The 27572-nt window shown below is 40.0% G+C and overlaps 3 long non-coding RNA genes across 8 annotated transcripts in view; 1 reads left to right on the forward strand and 2 right to left on the reverse strand.

Annotated features, from left to right (window-relative positions):
- Positions 1-8477, forward strand: part of LOC138388605 (uncharacterized) — a 203298-nt gene extending 194821 nt beyond the window's left edge. For 3 of the 6 annotated variants that reach the window (XR_011234139.1, XR_011234136.1, XR_011234137.1), the window contains 4 exons: positions 120-196; positions 2384-2468; positions 3863-4001; positions 7188-8477. This is a non-coding gene — a long non-coding RNA (uncharacterized lncRNA). Of the gene's footprint in view, positions 1-116; positions 197-2383; positions 2469-3862; positions 4002-7187 lie in introns of all 6 variants that reach the window. The other 3 variants (XR_011234140.1, XR_011234138.1, XR_011234141.1) reach the window with 3 other exon arrangements.
- Positions 1-27572, reverse strand: part of LOC138388608 (uncharacterized) — a 215466-nt gene that overhangs the window by 134532 nt on the left and 53362 nt on the right. The window lies entirely within an intron of this gene.
- The window catches only part of LOC138388607 (uncharacterized), an 84132-nt gene that overhangs the window by 12797 nt on the left and 43763 nt on the right, over positions 1-27572 (reverse strand). Inside the window, exon 3 of the long non-coding RNA XR_011234145.1 lies at positions 4878-4965. This is a non-coding gene — a long non-coding RNA (uncharacterized lncRNA). The remainder of the gene's footprint in view (positions 1-4877; positions 4966-27572) is intronic.

A 27572-nucleotide genomic window follows, 5' to 3' on the forward strand; every position in this document is an offset into this window, starting at 1 on the left:
GATAAGCTTTGTGATAGTAAAAAGAAACCATGAAATATTTAGCAAGTTTTCATTTTCTCTTAAACATCTCAATACAATGATGATCATTTCTGTGGTATATTCTGTTTTTGTACAAGCAGAAATGTATGCTGAACACTTACGAAGAGATAAAGGTTATTTGGTACATGTTGGTGGTCTCTGCCCTTCAGTATCTGAGGTATGCCAAGATTTCTTTTTGAACTTCATATTATTTCTCTTTTTTTAGGCTCATTGAAGGTCTCATTTCCAGAAATACCTAGTTTCTGAAATTTCAATTTAGGATTCTTCTACTAACTACAGGTGTGTTTCCCAAATTCAGTCCAATGTGCATTACTGTGTGCCTGCAGCTCACTAGAGGTTCTGTACCAGACATCAGCCGCAGTGGGGATAAAGTCAAAGGCCATTCCCACAGGAGGGTCCCAGGCTAGTATAGGGGCCATGCAGACAAATAGTTGCAGTCATTATAGACAAATAGCTGCAGTCATTAGTTCATGCTGTTCTTAATCAGATCTTTCTTGGATTATACTTTGTAGCTTGTTATTAGTGGTATGTAGCAGACTTACTGACTTCCGTGTACTTTATCTTGTTACGCACTGTTTCACAGGGAATGTAGAGAGCCTTAGTTAAGGAGAACGGGCTCCAGAAAGAGATAACTTCGGCTCACTTCCCAGGTCTGTCAGCAACTTGATGAATAAATTTGGGCAACTTACTTAACCTTTTTGTACCTCAGCCTCCTCTTCATCTATAAAGTGAGGTCGATAGTACCGTCATAGCGATGTTGTGAAACTACTATGAGTTAAGTTTGTAAAGCACTAGGAGTAAAGCCTGGCACATAGTAGATGCTCAGAAAATTGTATTCTATTATTTCTGATTTTAATTACTTTTCAGATGACACTTGTATACTTTTCAGGTAGATAGCTACATCATCTATATATAATCTCTTCCAATCTGTATGTTGCTACTTTCTATTTTGTGACATTGTCAGATCATTCAAATCACAATGGTGATGGAAATACCTTTACTGTCTTCTGATAAAAAATGATGGCTGTTCATTTCAGATATGAAAATCTTTATCAATTAAGAGAGAATCCTGTTTGTAGTTGGGGTTGAAATTTGTTAAAAAAATAGGTGTTTAATTTTATTTAATGGAGTCACCTAAGAGTATATGCTTTCTAAATTTTACTCATTAATGTGGTATTAATACAGTTCATTAAAGTAGTATTATAATCCTAGTAGTATTACCTGATGTGAAAGATTCTTTTAGCATCTTGTTGAATTCTTAAAACAAACTGTGGTGTTTTCTTTTCTTAAGTATTCTACGTACTGTGTGGAAATTTAGAAAATACAATTAAATGCAAAAATACAAGGAGGTTATAAAAAATTATCCATAGTCCCATCATTTGAAAACAACCGCTTTTCAGATTTGGTATGTATCCTTCCACTGACACTCTCTAGGTCTGGTGCTTTTATAGGAATAGCTCTTGCCTGACTTTCTCAATTATATGGTTAAAGTTCTGATTCGATCTTCCAACTTTTTTTTTTTTTTTTTTTTGGTCTAAATATTTCCCCACAACAAGGCCATAAAGATATTCTCTTAAATATTCTGGTAAATGTTTTAAATTTTGACTTTCACATTGCAAGCCTTTGAGTCATCTGGAGGTTATGTTTGAACATAAGAATTAATTTTAACTTTTTTAGTATAAATGGTCCCCAGATTGCTAATCTCTGCAACTTTATCATATATCAGCTTTGCAAATGTTTTACATTAAATTTTAATATAAAATTAATAGGAGATAATTCATGAGAAATGCTTAGTATCTTTTATTTCTTATCTTTAATTTGGTTTTTATTTAGTTATCCTAAATAAACATTCTTCCTGATTTCAAGCTAAGTATATCAACCTTTTTTTTTTGTTTGTTTTGTTTTGACAGAGTCTCACTCTGTTGCCCGGGCTAGAGTGCCGTGGCGTCAGCCTGGCTCACAGCAACCTCCAACTCCTGGGCTTAAGCGATCCTACTGTCTCAGCCTCCCGAGTAGCTGGGACTACAGGCATGTGCCACCATGCCTGGCTAAATTTTTCTATATATATTTTTTTAGCTGTCCATATAATTTCTTTCTATTTTTAGTAGAGACGGGGTCTCGTTCAGGCTGGTCTCGAACTCCTGACCTTGAGCGAACCACACGCCTTGGCCTCCCAGGGTGCTAGGACCACAGACGTGAGCTACCTCGCCCAGCTTAGTATATCAACCTTTATAAGAGCATTTATTATTGTGAAAACTATATTTGAGCCAGTGATTACAAAATTAAGTTTGAGGTAATTTAAAGTCAATGAAAAACCTTTTGGTTTTCTGCTTTTCTATTTTAGATATCCATCTCTTGCTTTCCAAAAAAACGAAACAAGAAACAGTGATATAAAGATGGCTGTGAAGGAAATGAATGGTGCCAAAAAGGTGGGGGCCTGCTGATTTCCAGTCTTTTTTTTCTTCTTTATTCTTGAATAGTGCTACTCTGTAAGTAACTAATTATTATACGTTCATCACTTTTTATAGCTAATGTTATCTCATAATTATTAAAACCATAAAAGGTAGTCATTTTATCTTTTTATGCCCTCATCTGTACCTCACTGAGGTTTTAAACACAATGTGGAAAATGATGGAGGTTTGCTCTGCCTCCTGCTCATCCTGTGTGACTCTGTGAGAGCTACCTCACTCTGAGCTTTTTGTCTTAAAATGAGGATAATAGTTCTTACCTCAAATATTTAGAAGTTTAAATGAGCTTAATATGGAAAAATTCTTAGTACAGTGTACTGAGGATGGACTCAGTAAATACAGCTATTATCATTGCTGTTACATACCAGTAATTTGGCTTTTTCTTGGAGAGCTCATTTTTTCTGTGGTTTCAACTATCACTTTAAACTATCACATTCCAATCTTTTCACTTATTTATTGAACAAAGAGTTATTACATACCAACTGTGTACATTGTTCTAGGAACTGGGAAAGCAACAGTGAACAAAATAGACAAAAATCTGTGCTTTTATATGAAGCTTAAATCTAGTGGGAGAGATAATGGCAATAAGTAAAATGTAATATTCTGGTGTGACAGAGCTAATATTTTATGTATTTTGCCCTGACTTTTCATCTAGGATTCAAAGTCTGAGCCCTTCCTTTGTTGAATTTTTACAGGATTTACAGTGGTTTCGCACCATTTATAGTCTATTTGCATGGTTAATAGTAACTAATTGATCATTTTAATTTTATCTTTCACAAGTGAAGGAGGCTGCACTTTATATTACTAGTTCTCCCCCCCCCCCATAACCTGTGGTACAATTCTGGGCATGTAGTTTGTGTTCATTACATACGGTATTTATTAAATAAAATATAGAGTATTTATAATTACTCTTCAGACCAGCCTTTATCAGGTGGGTTGATTAAAAGAATTAAGCTTTAATACCCTAACCCCAAAACATTCATTTTATTTAATGGGTTAACCCCTCTCCTTGGCATCTAGAATGGGTCTGATTATGTCCTGTCTTTGGGAGGGTTGAGAAAATAGTTACACCATTTGCTGTGTTCTGGGGTTCAGAGGAAGAATCCCAGTTGAGAAAGACTGATTTAGGCATAGTCTCATAGACTTTATCATTACTATAAAAAATTATGTTGGGCATGTTTTCTTAATACATAGCCCTGAACACCGCTGAAGTAAATTTACCTGGTATAAATAATCTTAAAGTAAAATTTTCAGAGCAGTTTTCTTTATTTATAATTTTAAAATTTATTTTAATTGAATAAGCTGGATTATCACTATGTAATGGTTTTAAGAAAACTTTTAAAATGCTTATTTAGGGTGTCAAGAATTGTAAACAAATTGAATCTGCTAAATTATTACCTGATGCACCTGTTAGATTCATACCTCCAAATACTCTGAACTTGCGTTCACCAACATCATGAAGTGACTGGCTGAACTACATCCAGAAGTCAGCAGGTAAGAACTAAAGTTATATTTTAATTGGTTTTAAGCTTTTTATGTAAAAGCATAGTTCCATTCAATAACTTAGCTAAAGTCAGATTGTGTTACTTTGGGAAAGACAAATGCTCGCGTATGTTTTCACTTTGCCTAGAGACTATATTATAGAAGCTCTTCAGGAAATAAGAATAAATCCTAAAGGGTTTCTGAATGGCTTATCTGTTAATACTGTTGTGGAAATGACTTCATCCGTTCTGAAAAACTCTTGGTTTTATTCCTAACTGGAAGCAGAGATCATACAACATATTCTTTTTTATTTAAATATTACTTTAAAATTTTAAGCTATTGATTTCATTTTTCACATAAAATGAATATTAAATAATAAAATATAAAATTTAAAAACAAACAGATTACTATTAATATAAAACCATTTACCCCAAAATTGCTTGGTTTAACATTTGTCATCTCACAGTTTGCAGATTAAGATTCAAGGCTGGCTTAGCTGGGTAGTTTGCGTTCAGAGTCTCATGTTGCAGTAAAGAAGTTGGCCTGGACCGTAGTCATCCAGAGGCCACACTGAGCCTGGAGGGTCTCATTCACATGGCTGTTGGCAAGAGGCCTCAATGCCTTACTGCATGGGCCTTTCCACAGTACCCTTCGAATGTCTTTACATTGTGGCAGCTGGCTTCCCCTGAGCAAGAGAGCAAGGGGGAAGCTGCTCTGACCTACCCTCAGGAGTCACAATCCATCATTTTGCCACATTCTATTAGATGAAGGTCATTACATGCAACTCATACTCAAGGGGAGGGAAATTTAACCCACCTCTTAAAGAAAGGCATATCAAAGAATTTGTTTATATATTTTAAAATGACTACCAGTGAACATATACAATACCTTTTTACAACATAGGTGAGACTTCTGTTTCCAGTTATAGGTGTATAGATGACTCAAGCCAACCGTCCACTGAGAACAACTAGAAAACCTGAATAAATATTAAAAAAAAAAAAAAAAATCTGCTTGAAGGCACTGATGAGCTATCTAGATAATGATGAATTACTGGATCAGGGTACAAAGAGGAGTCTCAAAGTATGACCAGTGTTTGGGGGTACTTTACCCCCAGTATTATTTGCAGAGGGGAAGCTAGGAGGGCATGGGCCATTTTCATAGCATTGCAGCCAGGGGGATGGGTGTTGAGCCTAAGAATACTGAGTTATAGAAATGCCCCCTGTATTTCTGGAGACAAGATTTGATTTCAGAAGTCAAATAAGGCTTTGCCTTAAAGAAAAAATAAATGTGTTAGTTCCAAAATTAAAAAAAGAGACAGAAGAAAAAAGGGGGGGGGGGTAAACTTTTACTTTAAGCAAGAGCTCTCTGTGAGGCTCAAGCCAGCCACTTTAAGCTTGGGAACCGCTGCTTTCTAATGTAAATGATTCCCAGAAGCATGAACCACCCTTGAGAGAGGCTGATTAAAAAAAAAAAAAAAAAAACTTAAAAAAAAGCAAACTAAGATCTTAAAAAAGACAATCAAGTTATTGCTCAAATTCAACAGTGCTATATTATAGCATAAGAGAAAATAGCTTCTCCTAAACAGTCTGTGTTTTCTTGTGTAAAATGTTAAAGAAAATGTTAAAAACTTATGCAGATTTCATAAGTTTTATTATGAAACTTATGAATCACAAGATGTTGTGCAAAAAACGGTTAGTCCGCCTGACTTGAAAAATTTAATGTTACATATATTGGCTTTAAATAATGCTAATTCAAAGCATTAGTGGCTTTTACATCCGCCGCTCAATATTGGCAAACTTTTATTAATGATCAAAGACCTCAATTAGAAATGAAGTTAAATGGCAAATCTTTTGTTAGACTTATAGATACTGGAGCTGATGTTACAATTATTTCTAAAAGTTTTTGGCCAAAAGCTTGGCCTTTACAACAAGTTCCTACTGTTCTTACCGGAATAGGAACGATGACTGACATATTTCAAAGTCGACAAATTTTAAATTGTTCAGGCCCTGATGGACAGACAGCCACTTTAAAACCTTACGTGGCTAACATCACTATTAATTTGTGGGGAAGAGATTTGTTACAGCAGTGGGGAGCATACGTCAATATACCTAATACCTCTGCTAAACAGGTTATGCTAAATATGAATTATAACCCTTGTTTTGGTTTGGGTAAAAGGAGCCAAGGGGCTAAGACTTTCGAGGCACCAAAGGCACATACTTCTCGGCATGGTTTAGGCTATCCAAATTTTGGATAGTGGCCACTGCTACTGAAAAGCACCATTCTGCTCTGGCTTTAAATTGGATATCACAAAAGCCTATATGGACAGAGCAGTGGCCACTAAAACAAAAAACAAACAAAAAAAAATTGGGTGCTCTTCAAATATTAGTAAAAGAACAATTACAAGCAAGACGTATAGTGGAGTCCACCAGTCTGTGAAATTCTCCTATATTTGTTATTAAAAAAGAAATCTGGCAAATGACAAATGTTAACTGATTTAAGAAAAGTCAATGCAATTATACAATGAATAATCAAGCCAAACATATTGTTTCTCATTGTCCCACTTGTCAATTAATTAATCAGCCTAAATTTTCTGCAGAAGTTAATCCTCGAGGTCTCTCACCAAATAAATTATTGACAAACGGATGTTACACATATTCCTGAATTTGGCAAGTTAGGTGTTGTACATGTTACTGTAGATACTTATTCCGGTCTTATTATGGCTACTCCATCCTCTGGAGAAACTGTTAGACATATGTTCTCACACTTACACTCCTGTTTTATATACGTGGGAGTCCCAGCCACCATTAAAACTGACAATGGCCCTGCTTACACTAGTCATTCCTTTACAGCTTTTTGTATTAAATGGGACATCAAACACATTACTTGCATTCCTTATAATCCTCAAGGACAAGGCATTATAGAACGTACACATCAAACTTTAAAAAAACATGTTATTAAAACAAAAAGGGGGCGGTACACAGTCTCCTAAAGATAGAATAAATCAAGCCTTATTTACCTAAAATTTTTTGAATATTCGTAAGGAAGATAAATTAACAGCAATAGAAAAGCATTGGAATAGGAGTCCACAATCAGACTCTTTCCCTCACCAGCCTATCTGGTGGAAAGATGATGTAGAAAATAAATGGAAAAAAGGATGTGCAAAGGTGTGGCGGAGAGTTTTTGCTTGTGTTTTGACAGATGACAGACCAACAGTCTGGATTCCAAGCAGAAGAATCAAACCCAGAGTGGAAACTCGAGGAGAAAAAGCGGAAGACACGTCAGGCACAGACCATGACGTGGGGACAGCTGAAGAGAACATACGAAGAAGCAGACGGGATATTGAACTGGACATCTGTACCTCAAACATCTGTAAATCTTTTTCTTGCCATGATCTGCGTGGTGAGCATGGTGGTAAGAGTGTCTGGCAACCAGACACATCACTATTGAGCATTCTAAAATTGCACCCACAGATATACCCCTTTGTAAGAAAGTAATAATTTCTGACCCTAAAACTTGGGTACAATGGGACAATTGTAGAGCTCACACGGGGCGCATTCTTGCTGGGTCCACATCTTATGGTGTTGTCCTAGACTGGAGTCCCTATGGACATCCTGCCTCCTCTCACAATTTTAAAAAGCTTCATTGGAATAAAACTGCCACCTCGCTGTCTGTAAAAGACACTGACCTTAAAAGTCATATTACACGGCTCAATGATGGTAGGAGCTCTCCAGCTCCTCATATTTTAGGTGGCCCTGTTCATGATCAATTGTGGAAAATATCAGCTGCTTTGCACCCTTTGCAGGCCTGGATTAGCACACACACTTTGGATCCAAACAATAGCCGAGAATGGACTTTTAATTTAAATTCTACTCATTATATTCAAGTTTGTGTTAGACTGCCTTACTTATTTATGATTGGACATGCTGTTTATAACGAACCTTCTTTCCTAGTGACCTGTGACAACTGTTCTCATTATACCTGTATTAACAATTCTATGAAGTTCAGTCCTTATAAAGAAACACTTTATATTCTCAAAGCCAGAACAGGACTGTGGTTACCTGTTAAAATGAATAGAGTCTGGCAAGAAACACCAGCAATGTTCCTTTTGGACAAACTACTTAACCACATTCTTAAATGTACAAAAAGATTTATTGGTCTCTTAATAGCAGCTATTTTGGGAATCATTGCTGTCACTGCTTCTGTGGCCACCGCAGGTGTGGCTCTGCATCAGACCGTTCAGACCACTGAATTTGTTCAAAATTGGCACCACGATTTAAATCAATTATGGTCTACCCAAAATCAAATTGATTCTAAATTAGCTATTCAAGTGGCTGACTTACCACAAGCAGTCACCTTGTTGGGAGACCAGGTTATAAGTCTACAAAAGCAACTTAGACTTCATTGCGATTGGAATATCACTCAATTTTGTTACACCTCATATATATAATCAAACTCGATTTCCTTGGGAAAACATCAGAAAACATCTACTTAACCAAGCAAATCTGACTGAAGAGATTGGAAACATTAAGTACCTTCAGTCACAAACTTAAATTGCTCTCTGATGCTGACATTATTAATGACATCTCTTCTGATTTAGAGTCAGCTGATCCACTTTACCATCTTAAGATCTATGGAAGTTCCACTGTTGTAACTTTTGGCATTATTTTAATCCTTTGCTTGCGTTTATTTATAGTCTGGAGAAAACTCCAAAGAAGACAAGAATCCGGAGACCAACGCCTTGCTGTGATGGCTGTCCAACTCCATCAACTTTCTTCAAAAAATAAAAAAGGGGCAGATGTTGAGCCTAAGAATATTTAGTTATAGAAATGCCCCCTGTATCTCTGGAGACAAATGTGTTATTTGAAAAGCTGCCTCATCTCAGGAGGGCATCTTGCAGGTCAGTAGAAGCTGCACTTCAAAGAGACAGATGTAAACTGGGCCTTTGGTTCTCACCTGTTTTGAAAGACAAGGCAGGCTTTTCCCTTAGAACCAAAGGTTGCTGGAGCTGACAGGTAGACCCCCCCAGAGATGAGAGCTGATGTTATAATATGCTAATGCCCAAGCCTGGCCCAGATAGAACCATGCGGTTCAAGTAATTAACACAAAGCACAGCCCATGTTGACTTCTGGGATCATCTCTGTCTCCAAGAACACAATCACCAGAGCCAAGATGTCCCTGTTGTAGCCTTTTAGGAGACTTTGACCCTAAAGCAAACTGCCTGTTAGTATGCAAATCGCGTTGCCAATCCCGGAGCCTGTATGTACCCTATAAAATACCTGTGTGGAGTTTCAGTCGGGGAGATATTTTATGCAGGTAAAATATTTCCATCCGGGTACCCTCCTTTATCTAGTTTCATAAACTTTTACTTTATAAACTATATCTTTTGCTCTGTGTATTATTATTGCCATTACTCTCTTTTATTTCTGTTTCCTACTATATTTTTCATCCTTTGCAATGACCCCTGCCTGAGATACCTGATCTGAAGAAAAAAACCTCTTTGCAGGGAGCATAGCTAAGTCCCTGCAAACTGGCATAGTCAACTTAGAGACCATGATCGAAATAAAGAGAAAAAAAAAAACCTCTTTGCAGGGAGTGTAGCTAACTCTCCGCAGATGGAGTCTTGGTAAATTCTCAGCATGGGAGTTTGGACCCCAGTGGGCTGTACTTGAGGAGAACAAGTTTGAACTAGAAATACATGTTCCCCAGAAGGGCTGTAACTCAGCTTCAGAATTTAGTCCCTAAATCAGATTGAGATGATCTTGGGTTATGAGTTCTGCCCGGCACCTGGAAGAAATGAAAGTAAGACTTCTCTGGAAGAAAATAATATCATTTTAGGCCTCAAATTATTTATGCCAACAATTTAGTATTTGTTAGCTTATTTTATAAATAAGAACATACAGTCAAAATCATGGCCAGTGGGCACCGTGGCTCACACCTGTAATCCCAACGCTTCAGGAAGCTGAGGCAGAAGGATCACTGGAGGCCAGGAGTTTTGAGACCAGCATGGGCAACGTAGACAGACTCCATCTCTACAAAAAATGAGGAAGACATTTCAAAAGCTCAGGGAAAGCTAGGCCGCCCACACCAGTTAGCCCAGCTGTGGCTGCAAAGGACAAGTTCTTCAAGGAAATGCAAAGTGCCACTCTAGTGAACACATAAATGACAAAAAAGCAAAACAGCTTTATTGCTGATACAGAGAAAGTTTGTGTGCTCTGAATAGATCACCCCAGCTACAACATTCCCTTAAGCCAAAATCTAATTTAAAGCAGGCTCCTCTCTTCAATTCCATGAAGACTGAGAGAGGTGAGGAAGCTGAAGAAGAAAAGGATGAAGCTAGCAGTTGGTGCATGAGGCTTAAGTAAAGAAGCCATCTCCATAAATAGAAAATGACTAACATCCTAGGAGAATATGATTATTGGGATTTTGTTTTGACTAGAATTTCTGTCCCTCTTGGAGACTAAAATTTAGCCTGTTGCATATTTTGGAGCAATGTTTTTTAATAAATGTACTGCAAACCAGGTGTAATTCAACTTAATGAAAAAACCCAACTGAAATCTCAAGCTATTTTGAAACAGGAAGGGGAAAATTTGCAAATAGAAGTTTTTCCCAACTGAAAAAGAGAGGGCAAAACAAATGAACCCTTTGGAAGGTATTAAAGAAGCTGTCACAATCCGAGTGCCAAGCAAGGTGATTGTCAGTCCTCAAATGCCGCTGGTCTCTGCCTCCAAAAAAACCAAATCATTTTATCGAAGTTATAATAGTCAAGCCTGTAAATAAATATTTTTAAATTTCTGAAGCTGTTCCTCCCCACTAAAAGATGCTCAAAATTAAAAAAAAAAAAATCAAAATATTTTTTAGCTACTTTTGTCAGAAAGGTAAATATTTCATAAGGTGTCACTATGCATGTTGGCCCTCAGTTTATCACGCTGTAACACACCAGCTCTCAGGTTTTGCCGTGACAGTAGGTAACAAGGCTTCCAGGCTCTCTTCAACACCTCCAAGCTCCCCTTTCTCCAAACACAAAAGGAAGAAGAAAACTATAAACCCCCATCTGCCTGCCCTACAGTTCCTGGAAAGAGACGGTCCTCAAATTGTTCCTGCTTAGACCCCTGAAGCCTGGAGAAGGAGATGGGGACAGCTGTGCCAGCGGGCGAGGACAATGTCCAATAAGGGGGAGAAAATTTGGCTGAGGGGACAGACGGGAGAAGGGACATGGAGAGGAGGGGTCAGTGGAGATAAAATGGTGAGGGGGGTAAGAAGGGCGAGCAAAAAAACAGGGAGAAAGGAGTGAGGATCACAGAAGACAGAAAAAGATAAAATGGAAGAGAAAAAGAAGAAAGGGTCAGGGTTAAAGGACGCAGAGACGGTGGCAAAGAGAACGCGGAAAAGGCTGTCACTGGGAGGAAGGGAGATTAAGGGGGTGCTACCTAAAGGGCTTCACCCCAGCAGGTGAATGGGCTGCACGGGGAAGGGGGAACTGGAAACCGAGCGGGTGGCAATAAGGGTCTGTGGGCGAAGGCAGGAGCCTGAAGGGGACGCCGGAGCGAGGAAGCGACAGGCCCGCGGGGGCAGGCGGGGGCAGCGGCTTGGGCCGGCCTCACTCCCTCACCGTGGCTGAGCTGGCCCGAACCTCGGGCGCAGCCTCTGCCCTGCACTGGGGCTCCGGGCTCCGGGCTCCGGGCTCCGGGCTCGGCCCCAGCCTAGGCCTCTTTAATTCAGAAACCGGAAGTGCTGCAGCCACAGCCCGCCCTGGAGCGGAAGCTCCGCCCTGCGAGGCCCCGCCCCAGCGTGAGAGCCGCGCCTGCGCCTGCGCGTTCCTGTTTCCGTTGCCGTGTCCTGGGGGGGTCTATGTCACTGAGCAGCCAGCAGAGGGCAGGTTTCTAATTGTTGAGAGCCCCGCAGTGTCTGAGCGTGTCCAATGAGGTTGTTGGGGACTGTCACCTGGGCGCTGCTTGGTGAAGCCTGGGGACTCCAGGGGACTGCCACAGTGGGTACGGGGAGCAGCCCTGCTCCGATGGCCAAGAAGCTGAGGAGCCTGGTCTAAGACCAGGAGGGAACACTGGGTAACGACTCCCAGCCCAGGCATCCCATCCTCTATCCCCCTGGCCTCTGAGAAACTGGAACCCTCATACATGGCTGATGAGAGTGAAAAATGGTGCAGCTATTGTTGAAACCCTCTGGTGGTTCCTCAAAAGGTTAAGCATAGAATTACCGTATGACCCAGCAAGTCCACTTACAGGTGTGTAACCAAAAGAATTCAGAACAGAGACTCAAACTTACACTTGCATACTAATGTTCATAGCAACCGTATTCACGCTAACCAAAAGGCAGAAACAACCCAAATGTCCATCAACAGATAAATGGATAAAGAAAATATGGTAAGTACACACGCAGGAATATTACTCAGCCATGAAAAGGAATGGAGTTATGACACTTGCTACAGCATGGGTGAATCTTGGAAACATTATGATAAATGAAATAAGCTAAGGCACAAAAGGATAAATACCTTATGACTCCACTTCTGTGAAATATCTAGAATAGGCAGATTCACAGAGACAAAGTATGTTAAAGGTGACCCGGGGCTGAGGGCGGGGGGGAAATGGGAGTTACCGCCTAATGGTTACAGAGCTTCCTGTTGGTATAATGAGAAAATTGGAAATAAATAATGGTGATGGTTGCACAACATTGTGAATGTACTTAACGCCACTGAACTACACTTACAAATGGTTACAGTGGCAAATTGTGTGTATCACAAGAAAAATAGGTTTAAAGTAAAATATTTTTTAAGATACACAAAAGCTGAAAGAATCAATCAGCAACAGACTCTTAAACTGCAAGAAATGTTAGACGTACTTAGGCAGGAGAAAAATGATACCAGATGAGATTATGTTTAGAGATCTGGCCATGGTAACCAAATGGGTAGTATGTGACTTTTTTTCTTTTTAAAACGACTTTAAAAGATAATTGACTGTTTAAACAAAAATAACAATAATGAAATTGGGGCGTATAACACATGTGTAAGTAACACGTATGACAATAGCACAGAGACCCAAGGGGAAGCGACGGAAGGACGGAGCATGCTGTATGGCCCTTACGCTGCACAGAAAGTGGTGTCGTATCACTAGAAGGCAGAAACCAACGGTATTGTGACGTATCCTACGCTGCACAGGACAGCTTCCCACACAAAGAACTATCCAACCCAAAATGTCAGGTTGAGAAACCATGCCCTAAAGCTAAATAACTAAAACAGTGAAACAAAAAGTTATAGCTAATGGGCCACAAAGGCAATAAGAATGAAAACAATACTCAATGCAAAAGAAGTCATAAAAGAAAACAGAGCAAAGAGCTGATGAGATGAAGGGAAAACATACAGGAGGGTTTGGTGAATGGAACATGGTGGAAATGACATGGTGCCAGCTTCCAAGCCCAGGACTCATGAAACCAGCAGCTTCCCCTGTCTGTCTCTTGGAACATTTGCTCTGGAGGAAGCCGTCGCTCACATCGCCACCTGGGCTCCACCTCTTGTCATACCAGTGGTGGCATTAGATTCTCATAGAATCTCGAACCCGACTGTAAACTGCGCATGGAGGGACCTAGGTTGCGACTTCTGATGAGAATCTAATGCCGGATGGTCTGAGGTGGAGCAGAGGCCGTGATGCTAGCGCTGGGGAGCGGCTGCAAATGCAGATTACCGTTAGCAGAGAGGTTTGACTGAACAACGAATGTGATGCGCTTTGGTTTTTTTGTTTTGTTTTGTTTTGGTTTTTTTGAGACACAGTGTTGCTTTGTTGCCCTGGCTAGAGTGAGTGCCGTGGCATCAGCCTACCTCACAGCAACCTCAAACTCCTGGGCTTAAGTGATCCTACTGCCTCAGCCTCCCGAGTAGCTGGGACTACAGGCATGCGCCACCATGCCCGGCTAATATTTTTCTATATATATTTTTAGTTGGCCAGATCATTTCTTTCTGTTTTTTTTTAGTAGAGACGGGGTCTCGCTCTTGTTCAGGCTGGTCTCGAACTCCTGTCCTCGAGCGATCCACCCGCCTCGGCCTCCCAGAGTGCTGGGATTACAGGCGTGAGCCACCCCGCCCAGCCTGATGCACTTGAATCATCCCAAAACCTTTCCCCCCTCCCCTGGTCTGTGGAAAAATTGTCTTCCGTGAAACCGATCCCTGGTGCCAAAAAGGTTGGGGACAGCTGGGATATAAGACAAACATACAAAAATAAATTCTATTTGAATATACTAGCAATGAATGATTGGAAATTGAAATTAAGAATGATACCACTTACAATAGCATTTAAAAAGAAATATTTACAGGTAAATCTGACAAAACTACAGAAGACCTGTGCTATAAAAACTGTAAACATTGCAGAGTAAAAATAAAGGAGACCTCAGCAAAGGGAAAGATACATCTTCGCAGCTCAGAAAAACACTCAGACATCAATTCTGACTGCAGATTCAGCACAAGCCCAGTCAAAATCTCAGTGTTCTCTGTTGTAGAAATTGTCAAGCTGATTCTAATATTCATGTGGACATGCAAATGATGTAGAATAAGTCCTCCGGAAAAAAAAAAGAACAATGTTGGAGGACTAACACCACTCAATTTCAAGATTTTTTATAAAGCTATGGTAATCAAGACAGTGGTAAAAGACAGACAAATAGATCAATAGAATGAAATAGAGAGTTCAGAAATAGATTCATGGCTGGGTGCGGCGGCTCACTCCTGTGATCCCAGCACTCTGGGAGGCCGAGGAGGGAGGATCACTCGAGGTCAGGAGTTCAAGACCAGCCTGAGCAAGAGCGAGACCCCATCTCTACTAAAAATAGGAAGAAAAAAAAAAATTAGCCAGGTGTGGTGGTGGCACCTGCAGTCCCAGCTACTCAGGAGGTGGAGGCAGGAGGATCACTCAAGCCCAGGAGCTAGAGGCTGCAGTGAGCTAGGCAGACACCATGTCACTCTAGCCCAGGTGACGGAACAAGACTCTGTCTCAAAAAAAATAAATAAATAAAAATAAAAGGAAAAGAAATAGACTCACTCATGCATGGAAAATAAATGTGTTACAGACGAGCAAAGGCCATGCAGTGGAAAAAGGATTGTCTTTTCAATAAATTGTGCTGGAAAGTGTGGCTACTTATGTGTCAAAAAAAAAAAAAAATTAACTCATTCCACACCTCATACATATATGAAAATTAACTTAAAATGGGCCATAAATATAAATGTAAAACTATAAACTTCCAGAAGAAAATAGAAAATGTTTGTGATCTTGGGCTAGGTGAAGATGTCTTAAATATAACACCTGAAGCATGATTTTCTGAAAAAACACGCAGAATTTTATCAAGATTTTAAACTTATATTCTTCCAAAGACACTGTTAGCGTGAAAATACCAACCATAGACTGGCAGGAAATATTTGCAAAGCCTGTACCTGATAAAGGACTTGTATCCAGAATATGTAAATAGGTCTCAAACTCAGTAATAAAAAATAAATAACCCAGTAAGAAAATGAGCAAAAAATTTGGCCAGATACTTCACAAAGAAGATGCTCAGAAGACAGGTCAGTATGCTCAATGTCATTAGTCGTGGGGGAAACGCGACTTACAACACGGTGAGAATTGCTGTGCATCTACCCGAGTGGCTGAAAGAAAGAGACTGGCGGGCCATGCAGGGCTGGCTTCGCGGGCCTGTGACCTGTGTGGCGACACAGAGCCCCTGCACAGAGGGCCCTGCGCCTTGTTTCATGCCCTCCTGTTTTCATCTGGAAATCCTTAATGATCTTAGAACACGGAGCCTGGTGTTTTCATTTTGCCCCAGACCCAGCAAATTATATAGCCAGTCTCGACTCCACACGTTAGCAAGAATGGGGGAAAGTGGAGTTCTCACACACCGCTGGTAGCAATGTTAAATGGAACCACCACTTTGGAAAACAGTTGGGCAGTGTCTTAAAAAGCTAAGCATTTACCTCCATAGGACCCAGCATTCCCACGCTTAGGTGTATACCCAAGAGAAATAAAAATATATGTTAAAGATTATATAGATTTTATGGGGATTAACTAACCAATAAAACCCCTTTTCTTTCCATTATATCTTTCATGAATAGCGAAGGCATTACAAATACTTTCTCTTTAAAAAGTTTCTCTATTCATCTGTCCCAAAGGTCACACTGTAAATAATTACCTTAGATTTTGACCTCTTATTTATGCAGTGACAGTAATTAAAATTAGAAAAGTAAAACATTTATTTATTTTAAAGCTACTAGAGACTTAACTATCCCTTCCATAACAGGCAAAGTTTTCATTTGGGGGAAATAAACCGTTTTTACTGTGACACATACACTACTTACATTATTAATATTGGTTCCATTTTATAAAAAGAGAGTTTTTTTTTAATTCAAAGTTGTGATTTCAATAATGATGAATTGTACATTTTATAGCTTGCTCTAATCTTTTAACACAATTAAATTGGACCTATCCCCAAGTTTTACCAACTTCTTAAAAACTTACCAGTCTATAACAATGACACAACTGATGAAAATGACATATCTGTGTAACGATGCAAAACTCACCATAGGTTCAAGAATAATGTACTTGTTTCATATCTGAAGATTAAATATATTGTAAATTTGGGGGGGGGGGAGTTGTTTTTTTTTTTTCTTTTTTTGGAGACAAGGTCTCGCTCTGTTACCTGGGATACAGTACAGTGTTACTACCACAGCTCACTGCAACTTCAAACTCCTGGGCTCAAGTGATCCTTCTGCCTCAGGCTCTACAGTAGCTGGGACTACAGGCACATGCCACCATGCCTGGCTCTCCCCCCCATTTTAGTAGAGATGGAGTCTCGCTCTTGCTCAGACTGGTCTCAAACTCCTGGCCTCAACCAATCTTCCCTCCTTGGCCTCCCAAAGTGTTAGGATTATAGGCATGAGCCACTGCACCAGGCTTAAAATATACTGTAAGTTGTACAGTCCATTTCCTTGGTAGTTGGGAAAAAGAGCACAGGCAGCAGCAGAGGACTGTCCTGGGACACTCTTCATCACACAGCAGTAACAGTTTAGTCAAAATCATACCCGAAAGCCCAACCTTGACTACTCAAGACACAGGGCTACGCTCTGCCATCAATTAGAAAATGGTTACCTTTCTGAAAACCCTCAGGATAAATTTCCTTCTGGTTTTAGTACTGTGAACAATAGCTACGGTTCACCTGGGCAACCTATTTGCTTTATGGCCATCACTAAAATGTTGAGCCTGCCCTTTTATACCAAAAGCCAAATTTGTGACACATCCTTAACAAGCTGTAGGAATTCACGGAAGACTTTCTTGTATTAGGTTTCCTCCTGGCTCTGTTTTAGATCCTAAACTTCATTTCTCTTTTCATCATCCTTCTCATCCCCTTCTAATATGTATAGCCTTACTCTGTTTCTTCTTTTCTAATTGTCCTCAAAATATTTTTGGAACAAAAGAAGTTCTAATAAAATACACCGTGTATACTTATCGATACACATGAGGACAATGTGCACACATGCACACACATAGACTAAAAGCCAACCGAGTTTTATTCTTTCTCCAGGATGATGGGGGACCCTGCTTCCTGCGCTGTGTGGCTCACGTGTTGCACCGACAGCACTGGTGACAGCGCCCATCTCACTCTTGGCCAGCAGCAAATATTCCCATCTCTGGTTTCTCCATTCCTCAGCAGTTGAGAATAGGAATTAATCAACGTCTTATAATGAAATGGGATGTTTCAAAATGTTACATTAAAGCTCAATTCCACCACTGAAAACATTTATTATGTTTTTCTTATTATATACATTTACTAGCCCTACACCAAATCTAACTGTATTTTGTACAACATTTAGTACACAATCTATTTTAACAGAACTCCAAGACAAACTTTCAATGATTAGCAAAGTTTATGATGTATAACCTACTAATTTTATTGAATGAGTTTTGTTTCAAAATAAATTATGTAATTAAAAATTAGAAAATTACATCTTTCTAAATCATATACATTTTTAAAACTTCTATTTTCATTTTAAACTCAATTATAAAAAATTATCACAATAATGTACATTGTACCCAAAAAGCCTTAACCTCAGCATGATATAATTCATCCATGTAACCCAAAATACTTGCACCCCCTAAATCTATTGAAATAAAAAAAAAAAAAAAACCTAAAAAAAATGGTCACAATAAAATTATATGCTTTGTCCATTTGTCAGAGAAAAATAATTAACGGTAAATACTAGGCCTTCTGGCCGGGCGCGGTGGCTCACGCCTGTAATCCTAGCACTCTGGGAGGCCGAGGTGGGTGGATCGTTTGAGCTCAGGAGTTCGAGACCAGCCTGAGCAAGAGCGAGACCCCATCTCTACTAAAAATAGAAAGAAATTATATGGACAGCTAAAAATATATATAGAAAAAATTAGCCGGGCATGGTGGTGCATGCCTGTAGTCCCAGCTACTCGGGAGGCTGAGGCAGGAGGATCGCTTGAGCTCAGGAGTTTGCGATTGCTGTGAGCTAGGCTGACGCCACGGCACTCACTCTAGCCTGGGCAACAGAGTGAGACTCTGTCTCAAAAAAAAAAAAAAATACTAGGCCTTCTTTTTCAATTCTGTATGAAATTCCTTTTGATAACACTTGATAGAATTCTTTTTTTTTTTTTTCTTTTTTTTTTTTTTTTTTTTTTTTTGAGACAGAGTCTCACCTTGTTGCCCAGGCTAGAGTGAGTGCCGTGGCGTCAGCTTAGCTCACAGCAACCTCAGACTCCTCGGCTTAAGCGATCCTACTGCCTCAGCCTCCCGAGTAGCTGGGACTACAGGCATGCGCCACTATGCCCGGCTAATTTTTTCTATATAGATTTTTAGTTGTCCATATAATGTCTTTCTATTTTTAGTAGAGACGGGGTCTCGCTCAGGCTGGTCTCGAACTCCTGACCTTGAGCAATCCACCCGCCTCGGCCTCCCAGAGTGCTAGGATTACAGGCGTGAGCCACCGCGCCCGGCCAACACTTGATAGAATTCTATTCACAACAACACTCAGCCAAATACACTTCTTTCTATAGTGCTAAGTGTTCAGAAACACACAGCATTCAAATAATGTAGTTTCCATGTAATTAGGATATCATTTTCAGTTTGATAATCTGGCATAGAAAAGTCTGCCAGTGGAAGAAAAGAGAAATAGCTAAAAAGAAACAGTTGACTTAAATGATGATGATTACTACTGAATGAACCGGTTCCCTAAAACGTAGTGGAATGGGCTGTCAATGCCTGAAAGTGACAGAGACGTGCACGACTGGGAACAGAAGGAAAGCTCTGTTGGCAACACAACAGTGATCCGACCAGGGAGGATAATCCATTTTTTCATTACATATCTATCCCACCTCCCGACTCCTGTTTATCATCCATGTTTCCCAACAGGCTTCGGTGCCATCCACTTACTCCTTCTTTGTTACAAAATTTTCATTTAGAAATTACTCATGCAAGGAAGTATTTTAAAATATGTGCAGTTTGAAGAATTAGAAACACCAGAGAAACCACCACCTCGGCTCAGAAAGAGCAGAAGCTCCTTGGATAGGCCCCTCCTGCCGGCTCCCGCCACCACCACCAGTGTCCCTAACTCTGTGTTAACGGTTTCCCCGTTTTTGTCTTCATACCGTTCAGTCCTGTGTATGTGCCTCCCTTAAAACACGTTGCTCTGTGCTGCCGGGTTTTGAACTTTACAGAAGTGGAATCATTCTGCAAGTATTCTTTTGTAATGTGATTCCTTTCTTCGACATTACATTTTTGCAATTAATCCATACTGATGTGTGAGGCGACAGTTTATTTTTATTGTAGTGCAATAGCCTGTTATATAAACATTTGACTATCCGTTCTGCTGCTAATGACCCTTTGTAATGTTTCTATATTCTGCTGCTGGTGTTACAGTTGCTCTGGCCTGATTATTTTTCACAAATTGAATGTTATTTTTATATTTTATAGTTCATGCTTTAATTTTAACCGCACTTATCAACTTTGTTCCTTATTCATTCTTATATTTCAGAAGTTTCATTTGGGATCTTTTTTTTTCTTCCTAACGTAAACCATTAAGAATTTCTTTTGTCTCAGACTTTGTCTAAAAAAGCCTTTATTTCAATTTCTTCCTTGAAAGGTAAGTAATTCTAGGCTGAGAGTTATTATCTCTCAAGATATATTGAAGCTATTGTTCCAGTCATTTGAATTCCAGTGCTGCAGTTAAGAAGTCAGTCGTGAGTCTAACTACCACACCTTTATAAATGATGTCTTTTCAAAAATCTATTGACTGTATTTAAGGTTTTCTCTTTCCCTCTAGTAAATTCTGCAGTTCTCACTATAATATGGCTAAATGTGGATACCTTTTTTGATTTGTTCTTCACTGGGCTTGCTGGATTGAGTACTAGTATCTTTTACCCAGTATCTCTATAAATAGTGATTCTTCCTCATTTCCTCTATTATCTCCTTCTAGAACCATAGCTATATATATCTGTCAGTGAACTCGTATCCAGCATATATAAAGAGCTCTGCGACACTTCAGTAAGAATACTGAAATAAACCAATTCAGTAAGAAATGGGCAAAGGAACTGAACGGACACTTTGTGAAGGAAGATATCATTGGTCGATAGGCACATTAAAGATGCTTACTTCAGGAAAATGCAAACTTAAATTTCGTGAGATGCCACTAACAAACCCACTGGAATGACACAAATTTTACAAGACCGACAATACCAGGTTCGGAGAACTTGGAATTCTCATATACTGCTGGTGGAAATGTAAACGCTTCACTTTGGATAACAGTTGTGCTGTTTCTAATAAAGTTAAACATACATTTATCATATGGCCTAGCAATTCCACTCTTAGGTATTTATCCAAATACACGCCTACACCTGTACATAAAAGCACACTCTATCTTATGTCATGATAACCCCCAGATGTCCCTCCAGCAGATAAATGGATTTAAAAAATCATGGTATATATGCACACAATGGCCTACTACTCAGCAATGAAAAAGAATGAACCACCAACATCTGTAAGCAGATGAATCTCAAAACATGCTGACCAAAAAAGCCAATCGTGGAAAATAATACACCGTATGATTCCACTTATATAAAATTCCAAAGCAGGCAAAGCTCATCACTGTGACAGGAAGCAAATTGGTTACAGAGTGGAGCTGGAGGGCTGGGTGGGCTGAGCACACAGGAGCACAGGGAACTTCCTGTATCTTGACTGAAACGGTGGTGACACAGAGGCACCGATTTATAGAGGAAGTAAGAAAAACGACTTCCTCGAGAAAACACAGCCAGTTAATAGTAGAGCAATATTAGCATTAGTCTCGGTCTATTAACATTTTCAAGCTTTCTCTCAGAAGGACAAACTGGCTGCAGGAAAAGAGCTCACATTCACCCAGCGTTTAACAAATACTGCTGGGTGAGTGCCACATGCCAGCCACATGCAATAGAGACCCCGACCTCACAGAGATCACAGTGGTGGGAACAGGTTTTATGGCAGAGGGCAAAGAACGCTATGGCACCGCCAACAAGCAATTCAACCACACGGTCTGCTACAGGGGCCTCTAAAGTACCTCCCACAAGAGTTTTTAAGATCTTTAAGTTTAAAGTCTAAAGAAGAAGATAGAGTCACAACAAACAATAAGGTAAGGTAGATCCTTACCTAACACATAAAAAGATAACTACAGATGGTTTAAAGACCTAACTAAACTATAAAGTTAGTAAAAGAAAATATAGGAAATGTTCTTGTTGCCTTAAGGACTTCTTAAATAAAATTTCAAAAGCATAAAACAGTAGGCAAACTAGACTGAATTTGATCACATCCAAATTAGAATTTTCTGTTCAATAAAGAAAACTATGGAAAAAATTAATAAACAGATGACAGAAAGAGAAAAGATATTTACAAAGCATAAAACCTGTAAAGGTCCAGTGTAACAAGAGCTTCTGCAAGTCAACAGGAAAAGACACAATCCCAGTGGGAAATGGGCAGAAGGCAGTAACAGGCACCCGCAGCAAAGGAACCCCAGAACCATGTAAGAACACCACGAGCTGCCTAAACCAAATACAGAAATGCAAATTAAAACATCCCTCTGAATGACAAAATTTGGGCAAGTGAACATCAAGTATATGCAGACGTACAGGAAAACAAAACCCAATGTGCACAGCGCTACCGAACTTGTAGACTGAGGCATCTTTCATAAGAGCTTAGTCAAATTAATTACCCATATGCACATAGTATCACCAAGGAGGAATTCTTTCTGGACGTACATCCCAGTGAGTGGCCGTGAAGAGCTGGGGCAATGCACAGTCATCCGTGCCGGAGAGAAGCTGGAGACACTCACCTGCGTGTCCGCGGTAGGGAAATAATCCAAAGCACGGGGAAAGGGTATGATGCGAGGAGACACGGAGCATGGCGAAAACACCCAGGTTATCCTAGCATGTGACGGTGACGGCATGGCGAAGAAAAAGGCAGAGGACACTCCCCTTAGGGTTGTAGACAGAGCCAGATGAGGTAATGCACGGAAAGTGCCCAGTCCCTTGCCCTTAGTCCTACGAAAGTAATTCCTGCTACTTGGTATAGGTACCCCCTAAGCTTTCACCCCAGTGTTTGTTTATTTGTGCAGCTGGAGCACGGAGCTTTGTTACGAGAACTTAATAGAAGACGCGGCGGCAACGTGAGAGCCCGGGGGAGGCGAGGCCTCCGGAGTCTCGCGGGTCCTGTGTGCACAGCGGCTGCTCCCCGCGCTGCTGCAGGCGGGACAAGCCTCACCCCACCCGCATCTCCATCTGCGCATCTGTAGAGTGGAATTGTTAAAGCCAATGCCATGTGGCTGATTTGAGGGTAAATGAGATAATGTAAAGCTCGTAACAAGTGTTCGTTCCCCTCGCTTCTCCTCCCTCCCAGGGATGTGAAGGTGCCGTCTCACCAGGGGGAGCCCCGTGCCACCGTCACATGTTGCGGTGGCCACGCAACAACATGGAAGAAGACTCAGCCATGCTGAGACAACACACACCTATACAGAAAATGACTAGAAAGAAGAAAATCAAAGTGAGTACCTTACTTGAATTTGGGTAGAGAAATTATAGGTGGTTATTTTTCTGTTTTTCTATTTTCCGAGTATCCTATAATATGGTTACGTTACTTTTAGAAATGGAATATTTCATGGCAAACAAATATTTTACTTTAAAATTGCATCGAACAAAAAGTGTTAAACTTCAAAACCTAAACAGCATGTTTATAGATCCTCCCTCAGTGGAGTTAATTTTAAAATTCTAGGATATATTCTGAAGCATTAGTTTCTTCTTAATTCTAACACTTAACCTGGGACAAATAATTTACTCTGAGAGCCGCATTCTTCACCTGTAAAGTGGGGCTAACTCTAACTCACAGTTGTGAGGATGAAATAAGATAATATGTAAGTACCATGGAGATGTTCATGTTTTGAAAACTTCAAAGTTTGCAAAGATATAAATATAAACCCATTAAATACCAGAAGAAAAAATTTTAATGTTTAGTAGCTTGAACTCCAACATCAGATAGACCTATATTCAAATTTTAGCTCTGCCACCAACAACCTGGATGACTTTGGGCAATCTACTTCACCTTCTTACTACAGCATCTTCTCAGCAGTGTGGGGGTGACGACAACCTGCCTGTGTTGCTCTGAAAATTAAATAACTTACTTATATAAAGCACAGTGCTTGTCAGAAAATAATGGCTCATTTAATGTTACCAATTATAATCCTCCTTAAAACCACTTCTGCAGTTAATGAAACTGAATATTATTATTAATGTCCCAATCACTGTTTCACATTAATATACAAAAAGAGAAAAGACATATTCCCTACTCTTAAGGTTCTCACAGTCAATAAAAGAAATGGAAATGTATTTCAAAGATCATAGGAGACTTCAATAACTAATAAAATCAAATTTTATATCCATTACTAAGGGAACAAAGAGAAAGAGGAACAGGATTGGCTACAATGAGTAATATATCAAAATCTCAAAGGAGATCATATTTGAGTTGGATCTTGAAAGCCTGGGTATGATTTTGTCCATTAATGAAGGAAAAATACAAAATTGAAAATCTAAGCCAGGCATGATGGCTCACGCTTGTAATCCCAGCTACTCAGGAGGGTGAAGTGGGAGGATTATTTGAATCTAAGAGTTTGAGTTCAGGCTGGGCAACCTAGTGAGATGCCATCTCTAAAAAAAAAAAAAAAAAAAAAAAAAAAAAGCCATAGAGTGCTCAGGCCATTGACACTTGTCTCATCAGATGGAACACTGAGAGGGAAAAAGAAGAAAGAAATATCATGATCTAATTGTGAAGAGCTTTATACAAATGTCCTGCTCCATTATTTGGACTTTATGCACAATAGGGAAATCAAAAGAGGATTTAAGAACACAATCAGACCTAAAATTTAGAAAAATAACTGGTAAAATTAAGTTGACTTAACAGTGTCAGGAAAGACTTCCCAGGAGATGACACTTGAAAGAGGAGTCTGGGAAGGTCATCCCAGGTGGCATGTGGGAGACACAGACCTGAGGACCTGGCAAGCGTATCTCTGATTTCTGGAGCGTAGCAGAGTGGGGGGTGGCAGAGGTGATGTGGAAGACACGGGCTGAGACAGCGACACCTTTGCACAGGAATGGGGGCTTCGAGGGCAAGAGAGAAAGGCCTGCGATGGTAGAGCGATCTGAGATGACATTGTGGAAAAACAGGGGCTGGAGGAACAGGCAGGAAATCACAAGAGTGAAAACCCAGCCCAGAAGAGGGAAGAGCAGATGGACTCAAGAGACATTTGAGGGGACCATTCAGTCTAGCCTGGGAGGGAAAAAAATGAGTTTGTTCTTTTTACCATTTCCCTATTCAAAAAGCACTCACTATTCCCCTCTACCTATGGATTAAAATGTCAATGCTAGCATTCTCAAGGCCTTCCTAGTCTGACCCTCTCTGCCTTTTTATCCACTTTTCCTTAAACCCCACAGTCCCTCTACTTGGACTCTCCTCTCTGCCGCGTCAAACCCTATACAATGACTGAGGCCTGACTAATTCCATGCCACCCACAGGGCCTTCTGAGCTCTCCTGGTGTCTCTCTCCTCAAACAAAGCCTCCAGTGTTGTAAATTAATGAACCCTCATCATGTGGTAACGACCCTCTCCTATTACTAGGTACTACTGTCTCATTCTTTAACAGCTGTTTACATTTCTATGTGCCTTGTCTGTATGTTTCCTTCACAGAACTGCAAAGAAATGTCAAGCACATGAAAACACCTAGACAACAATCCAAGGCAAGATGAATGTCAGAAGATTTTGGCATCCTGGAAAAAAACTCACCATGGACCTTGGTTATTCAGAATTAGCTATTTCTTGTATAAGACTATCTTGTAAAATAAAATAGTAATGATAACAGTGGTAAAGTATACCTGCCAATCCACTTTTACAATAAGATATGTAAGAAGAATAAATCAATATAGATTGATGTTGAGCCTAAGAATACTGAGTTATAGAAATGCTGCCTGTATTTCTTGAGACAAGATTTGATTTCAGAAGTCAAATAAGGCTTTGCCTTAAAGAAAAAATAAATGTGTTAGTTGAAAAGCTGCCTCATCTCAGGAGAGCATCTGGCTGGTCAGTAGAAGCTGCACTTCAAAGAGACAGCTGTAAACTGGGCCTTTGGTTCTCATCTGTTTTGAAAGTCAAGGCAGGCTTTTCCCTTAGAACCAAAAGGTTGCCTGAGCTGACAGGTAGACCCCCCGGAGATGAGAGCTGATCATATAGATATGCTAATGCCCAAGCCAGGCCCAGATGGAACCATGCAGTTCAAGTAATTAACACAAAGAACAGTTCATGTTGACTTCTGGGATCATCTCTGTCCCCAAGAACACAATCACCGGAGCCAAGATGTCTCTGTTTGTTGCTAAAGTAATAGCCTTATCATAAAACTTACAAGTTTGCCCCAAGATGATTTTATAACTCATTGTTCCCCTAGTTGGAGTTAGTTAAAGGATCTGTAGTAGCCTTTTAGGAGACTTTGACCCTGAAGCAAACTGCCTGTTAGTATGCAAATCCTGTTGCCCTTGGCAACGGGGAGCCTGTATGTACCCTATAAAATACCTGTGTGGAGTTTCAGTCGGGGATATATTTGATGCGGGTAAAAATATATCCATCCAGATACATTCCTTTATTTATTTTCATAAACCTTTACTTTATAAACTATATCTTTGGCTCTGTGTATTATCATTGCCATTACTTTATCTTTTATTTCTGTTTCCTACTATATTTTTCATCCTTTGCGATGACCCCTGCCTGAGAGACCTGATCGGAACAAAGAGAAAAAAAAAAACTCTGTGCAAGGAGTGAGCTAACTCCCCGCAGATCGAAAGGAGAATACAATGAGTAATTCCAAGAAGAATCCTTGGAATTACATAAGCAGCATAATAACTGGTAGTTTTTCAAACTAACTTATTTACAAAGAAGTAACTTAGGAATGGCCATTCTCCTCCTCTCTAATAATTCTAAGACAGAGAGACATAGCAAACTTTAACTTAAATAAACTGTTCCTGGAAATTGTGTTAGATCCGGTTCCCCTTGGCCCCAGGAACAGAGAGGCTGCAAAAGGGCAAAGGAGTTTATTAACTAGCCCCGGGCCAGGGTCCAAATTCCAGAGCACCAACGCAGTGGCCTCTCCAGGAACTAGGACCCCACCCTGGGGTAAAGATTAGGTTTTTATACTTTTCTGTATGCTAGTTTTCACACGACACGTTATTCTGCACACAACACGTTAGTCTGCACATGACATACTAGTCTGCACACGACACACTAGTCTGCACTTCATCCCCCTTCAGTTTATTTGTTCCTTTTGTTTAGAAGTGGCTGATCGTGTTGGCTTCAGGTTTGTTGACTCTAAGTTTCGGGCTTTTTGCACTGGCTCCAGTTGTAGTTAACATCATCCAGGGGAAGAGGAGGGTCTCCGATGGGGGAGGGGGGCCTGTTGTTGCATACCTTCTAGTTTTTGGTTACAAGCCATACTGGGAACACACGACCTGCACAAGCCGTTCATGCGCTGATCATGTCTTGCTCTTCTTATCTACTTAGTTGGTTGGAGGGCACCTGGATTCTCCAGCCCTTTATCAGAAAGCAACTTGATCATGTCTTGCTCTTCTTATCTACTTGGTTGGAGGGCACCTGGATTCTCCAGTCCTTTATCAGAAAGCAACTTGCAGTTACCTCCCCGGGGCTTTGTTTTTCTTTACTTTAGTGAAGCCTGCCATGGCTCCACTTACGCTAAGCACCAAGCCAGCAAGCCATATATACAGAAGCAGAACTAGGCTTCTCATATCCAGGAAGCCTAGCCTATCATGGAGTTACCTTTGTTCTTATCTCTGTTTTTCATTCTGATTAACTATATTTATTAAACAACTAAAAGCAAGCATAGTCACAGAAGCGAATAGCATCAGTTAGAATCAAAGAGAGCACACATTTTCCTACTATCAATTCCTGTTCTTCAATTGGGCTTCAACGAGTTAAATTTTAATACATAAAAAAATAATATGCACCTAGTTGCAAC

The sequence above is a fragment of the Eulemur rufifrons genome, chromosome 7 (assembly GCF_041146395.1).
Source record: "Eulemur rufifrons isolate Redbay chromosome 7, OSU_ERuf_1, whole genome shotgun sequence".
In the NCBI taxonomy this organism is placed as follows: domain Eukaryota; kingdom Metazoa; phylum Chordata; class Mammalia; order Primates; family Lemuridae; genus Eulemur; species Eulemur rufifrons.